Consider the following 6,769-nt stretch of genomic DNA (forward strand, 5'->3'; position numbering starts at 1 on the left):
TATGTTGCATCCTTCTTTAATGAATGAACGTGGTAATTATTGAGAAATATATAAAAGGAATAAAACACTACACCACTCTGTCGTGTTTTATATACACACACACACACACTCTCACACGCAACACTGCAAAATTAGGCACCCTATTTTTTTTAAGCACAAACTTTGTTATAGATGTTTATTTTCTGACTTCTACATTATTGATTCAGTACAAAAACATTTTAGATTCCAAACATTAGTTTTCCAGCACAAAATGAAACGTTACAGAAAAATGTTTGTATGTCAGTAAAGAAAGCAGCAGATTCCATAAGAGACACTTTTCAGATAAAAACAGAATGAAGGCTGCTGGGTTTCGCTGCAGAAATAAGAAGCGAGTCGACAGTCAAAGTCTCCAGAAGAACTGTGGCTGCTTCTGCAAGATGCTCAGTAACACTTCCAGCTCATTTCCTTATAAAACTGCACACACTGCACCTCAGATACTGCTTTATTTAAAGCGAAGGATCGTCACACCAAATATTGACTGTTTACTGCTCTTTATAGGATTTTTTTAATGTAGAAACATTTTATTTATATTATTTTTGAAGGCATCTTTGCTCTCTCTCTCATATATACATGCGCGCTTGATTATTTCTGATATGATTTCTGTGGTACTTTAGGAAATAATACTTTTACTTAAATATTTTTTGTCATCAGTAACAGAGAGATAAAAACATTCTTATAAACTGAAAAAAAAAGAAACAACTGTTAACCATAAATAAAGCACAATATGAACAAAACCTATATTTAAAGATTTATCACTATTCTATTAAATTCTGCAGCTTAATCAATTTATTCTTTCACATGATTTAATCAGGACAAAATGGCTGCGAGTCTCACGCGCACCCCACATCCAGCGCACGCTAGTCGTACTCATGCTAACCTTAGCTAGCTTAGCTGTTGAGTGTGAAGGGTGCTAAGAGCTAGCAGGTACTTAACTGAGTAAAAGAAAGTGTGTGTGTGTGTGTGTGTGTGTGTGTATGTGTGTGCGTGTTTCATGACTGATTTCTGCTCATTGTGTGAGAAACTGAACAGTTCAAATCACTTTAATGCACTTTCTTCACCTCACTCATCTACAGTGGTTGCTACCTCTAGCTAACACAATCCAGCTTGATTAACATGTTGGGAAATGACTCATTAAGGCATCTTTATACAGAAAAGAATTAAGAATACAGTTGTTTTTGAAATGGACTTAAACATAATAATAGCAGTAAGCAATTCTAACCCGTGTCTCATCACAGTCAGCCATTTTGAGTTCGTCTCTGAGGTAAAAAGTAGCGATGAGTCGTTCGTGTGCGAGTCGGTTCATTGATTCGGCTCTTTAAGGTGGACGCTGGGAGTCGAATCACAGTTCTGAAGAATCGATTCGCTAAGAAATAATTTCAATTATTTTAAAAATGTACATTTAGAATAAATATTGAGAATGGGCGAGAGGAAAGCGTTGTGTTAAACAGTAAGTAATAACAGTCTGGAGTAATTTAGGAGAGAAAAATGAAAGCAGTCAAGAGTTCAGTGTAGTCAGGGGTTTGAACTCACACCCTTCAAATCACAGAAAGTCTTTGAAAACCCAGAGACTGTGAACTTACCAGAACTATCTGGATCGGTGCTTCTCCTTTTAGCCACCAATCCAGTACCAAAGGTTCCAGTGAGACAGTTTTGGTATCTGCTCAAGATTGGCACCAATAGTGTATCACCTAACGTTATATCATAAGTGTGTTTAAGGACCAGACAAAAGGTGTTGTCCTCAAACAAACCAAGGTTTCCTCAACGTTCGGAGGTAAACAGAGGACAGGCAACGCCAACAAGAACTTATAATGAAGTGCACAAAGCAGTTCTCCTTCTGTTTATCTTCTGTATACAGAGTCACGCTGGACGGCGTTACACACTTTATACCCAAAAAGAGAAAGACAAGAGGGAGAGTCACACAACCCTGAGGCTCACACTGACATTATTCAGCCTGCGACATACACACACACACACACACACAGTCTATTTATACATCCATGTAGAAATTAGCACTTTTTGCACACACACAATACACTTATTAACCGTGAGTATGAGTCACCAATACGGAGTGATCACATCCCACTCCACGCCTCATTCATTATCGTCTGTGAATGACGGCTTCACTTGGGGTTTTTTAAAGTAAACCCATATTATTGCCTCCCACGCTAGTCAGTCACGCTAGTTACGGGAAAACGAGCAGGCGTTTGGTTCCAGAGTAAAGTCTTACAAACAGAGCAGGCTGATGGAGGGACGAGTGGAAAGAGGAGAAGGAGAGAAATAGCCTCACTTCCACCCGTCTTCTTCCATCCATGAATAATTCAGAGGCGTGTCACTACCACACAGGCCAATCTCAGCTTCTTACTATTTGTAGCTTTAATAATTGATGTGATAGAAAAACAGTTTTTCTCTTTTATTTCAATTTTTTTCCCTGGATGAGTCACAGAGGAGGGGAGAGGAAGAAAGAAAGAAAGAAAGAAAGAAAGAAAGGAATTGTGGGAGGAGGGAAATGGATGGAAAGATCAAGATGGATGGGAAATCAGAACAGGATGGGCAGATGGGAAATTAGAAATGCAAGAAATGCAGGGATAAAAAACAGAAAAAGAAGGAGATGAAAGGACTGAAAGGGGATGAGAAAAATAAAAAAAGGGATGGAAGCACTGCAAGGACTGAAAGAATGAAGTAATTAAAAAAAGGGATGTTGAGGTGGGAAAACAAGAAGGAATAAAAAAAATATTGTAAAAATAAAAAGAGATGGAAAGATGAAAAGGATGACAGCCCAAAATGAATGGATGAGGTAACAGAAAGAGATGAAAAGACAGATGTATGGATGGAAGGGGAAGGAGAAACATAACAGAGGGATGAAAGGACAGAAAGGAATGGAGGGATGGGTAAATAAAAAAGGGTGGAGAGTTCAAGTAATAAAGAGAGACACTGAGGCGGAGACACATGAAAAAATGAAAAGGGACATAAAGATGAAAAGGGATGGAAAGATGAAAATTAGAAAAGGATGAGAAGATAGCAAGAAATAAATGGATGAGCACACAGATGGGGATGGAGAAATGGAAAACAAAGTAATGGAAGAAGAAGAATGAAGGAAAGGAGAAATAACAAGGGATGAAAGGAGAGACGCATGGAAGGAAGCGGAATGAAATGGATGGACAGAAGAGAAATTAGACTGAGGGATGAAAGGACAGAAAGAACTGGAGGGATGAGTAAATAAAAAAAAGGTCAGAAGCACAGAAAGGGGTGAAAGGATAAAGTAATAAAAAGAGATGATGAGGTTGGGAAAAAGGGAGGAATTAAGGGAGGGGAAATCAAAAGGGATGGAAAGATAGAAAGGAATGGAGGGAAGGAAAGACAGAAATCTGAAAGGGATGAGAAGATAGCAAAAAGTGGATAGAGGAGAAACTGAAAGGGATGGGGACCAAGTAATAGAACGGAAAAAATGAAAGAAATGGAAGGATGGAAAAAGGTGAGAATGGAAAGATATAGACGAATGGAGGAATGGAGAAATAGAAAGGGATGAAAATACAGATGCATGAAAGGAAGGAGAATAAGAAATGGATGGATGGATGGATGGATGGATGTGAAATTAGAAAGAAGCACAGAAAACAGGGAGGTGAAAAGATGGCAAGACCTAGAGGGATGAGTAAATAAAAAAGGAGTGGAAAGATTGGGAGAAATCAGATGGGATGGAAAGATAGAAAGGAACTGTGGGATGAGGGAAACAAAGTGATAAAGACATGACAGATGAAATGATGGAGGGATGAAAAGTCAAAGAAATACAGAAACAGAAAACAGAGAGGGGGTGAAAGGAGTGGAGGGATGGAGAGAAAATAAAGAGAGATGTTGAGATGTTGTTGGGAAACAGAAAGGAATAAATGGATGGGAGAAGAAGAGAAGGAGGGATGGGATCTTGGGAAACAAGTAAATGGAATAAAGGAAAGATGATACTGTAAAGATTTTTAATTAAATATTAATCAGTGGCAAAAATGGATTCACAGACTTCTCCAAAAATGTTTATATGATGCATTCAATTAGAAAATAAAATAACTTTCCCTCTCTCCTCTTTCTTATTCCTCAGTCTGCAGCTCAAAAGAGACTCAGCCACTAAACTTCAATATTAATTTACAGTTTTATCTGACAGTCTGATCTTAATGTTCTGTTTACTGTCTGAGAAAACGACACGAGAGGTCATGTTAAACCTCGGGCACGATAATTTCATCTCCTCATCTCTCTAACGCTAAAGCATCTGATACGCAAACGCTCTTTTAGACCACATACAAATATTTCTCTAAAACTCCTCTGTGCTGAAGATGTCAGAAAACCTAAAGTTACAGCTTTACCTCTGAGTGTAACAAAGCGCTGACACTGGAGACTCCTTCCATCAGCGTGAAATAAACATCTCCTTACAGGAAACTTCACCATATCAACGATGACACACAATATCTAACCTGTTCATTATTAGTGCATAAATATTATTAATGATATTAAATACAGAAAAATGACATGATTAATTAATTAATAATATCGTCCCTTTAAAGTCCACGAAAAGGTTTTTTTTTTCCTGCATGGAGGACAGCAGAAGAAACGCATCTTATTCAGAAACATCACTTCTCTCGAGGGTTGTTTGTGGATAAAGTGATGAATGAAGTTAAAGTTTCTCTGTAAGTGTAGCAGATGAGCGCTAGGTCAGATTGTCCTTCACACCATGAGCTTTTTTTTTTTTTAAAAAATATACAGGAGCGCTTATACGGCCTAGATGCTGACAAATGTATTGAAATATGAATATTTCAATATTGTACACGTCACTTTAAATATTTGTTTTATTGTAGTGTATTGAATAAATATACATTTTTACCAGTGGCTTTTTTTTTTTTAACTTTGTAAGATTTGCCTTTAAAAACATAAATTGAAATGACAGGTTACAGTTTTAAAATAAGAAAAATAGATCCCTAAGTACAAATCTCAAATTTAAATCTCAAAAATACAGATTTAATGTAAATTAGGCCAAATGTGAAGCATCCAGGACATCCAGGGAAGTGTAATAAAAGCACCTACATCCCACACACACACACACACACACACACACACACACACACACACACACACACACACACACACACACACTACGATTCATGAGCGTGATTTATCTCCTGGCTTCATTAAGTGGTGAAGCCCGAGCTACAGTCAGAGCACAGAGATATTAAAAAACAAAAGGCCAATAATAAGATGTGCTGGATCATGTGCTTTTTTATTTTGCTGAATAATGAGAGCGGAAGCCATATTGATAAATTAAACCAAATTTGCAAATGAGGTGGATGTTGATAAAGGAACACAGATGAAGACAGGTCCAAACATGAACAACCGTCTCATGCACACAAGGCCACGTTTCAAACACTAAAGAAGAATCGAGGAGCCGGTCGGCTGCTCCGTGTGTCCTAGACGCCGGTCATTGTCATGCTGAGAGGTGCGGGCTGTGCAGATGGACCCGTGCTTGTGTTGGCCTCCTTCCACCTCCAGATGGACAGACTCCGAGTCCCTGCCCCATTATACCGTTAATTTTATTGATATCAGCTTCAGAGGGAAAATGCAATGTTTGTTACTGCTGTTTAAACATCAAGTGATCAAGTGCATAAATGAGGGTGAGGAAGAACAAGAGAGTGGAAAAGGGGGGAGGGAGAGAGAGAGAGAGAGAGAGAGAGAGAGACAGAGAGAGAGACAGAGCACCAGAGGAGAATTATTTATGCTTCCTGTGTTGACCGTAAACGCCCACTGGTTCCATCAAACAGTCAGACAGGAAACAGCCATCGATGAGAAATGGGAATGAGACTTACGGAGCATTTTACTGCGCTTCATAACAGCAGCCTGGAGACCAGAGACTCCTTCTGTATGAAACCCAGAAATATTCACATCACAGCGCTGCTGAATTCTGGATTGTGATTGGTCAGCAGGTGTTGATTAATGTTCTGTAACAGCAGCTCTGACAGTAGCGCAGGTTTATATTAATGTGCTCGTTCTAATACGTTATTGTTTCTATAGCAACAGCTCAGACAATCCACATAAACAAATAAAATAAAATGAGTGTAATCATTGATACGCAGGATTAAACATTTATTTTGTAAGAAGAATAAAAGTTTATGCTTTGCGGTGTCTAGGTTTCTCCGTATTTTTTCATCTTATTAACTTCCAGAGAGAGAAAAAAAAAAGAGGCTGGTGAGGTTTATAGCTGCTGTAACGTAAGCGACAACAGGAACTAACTTGTGTTGCCTACGTTCCACAACATTAAATGCAACTATAAAAGGATAAAAAGTATTTTGTGTCATTCTTTAATAAAAAAAAAAAAAAGTAATCAGTAAACTGCTATGGTATAAGAGGAATAAAACATTTAGGGAGGTGCTGTTATAGGAAAATAATTAACGTTGGGGTTGTAACACTGAGGCTCATCATTTCCACACACACAGCGTGAGTTAATCTTCTTCTGACCTTCATCACGGTCAGTTTCTAATTGGCTGTTGGAGATGATTTGTGGACCATTTCTCAGCTCTGAGGTGACACTGAGGAGGTTAAACCCCCAAAAACACTGCTGTAGCTGATTCACTCATACCAGGACACCACACACACACACACACACACACACACCTATGGCTGGGTCACTTCTGCACTGAAACTAAACCACCACGAAACCATCTCTGTTCAGTGAAGCGCTTACGATGGCTTCTTTCCAGCG

The sequence above is a fragment of the Pangasianodon hypophthalmus genome, chromosome 17 (assembly GCF_027358585.1).
Source record: "Pangasianodon hypophthalmus isolate fPanHyp1 chromosome 17, fPanHyp1.pri, whole genome shotgun sequence".
In the NCBI taxonomy this organism is placed as follows: Eukaryota; Metazoa; Chordata; class Actinopteri; order Siluriformes; family Pangasiidae; genus Pangasianodon; species Pangasianodon hypophthalmus.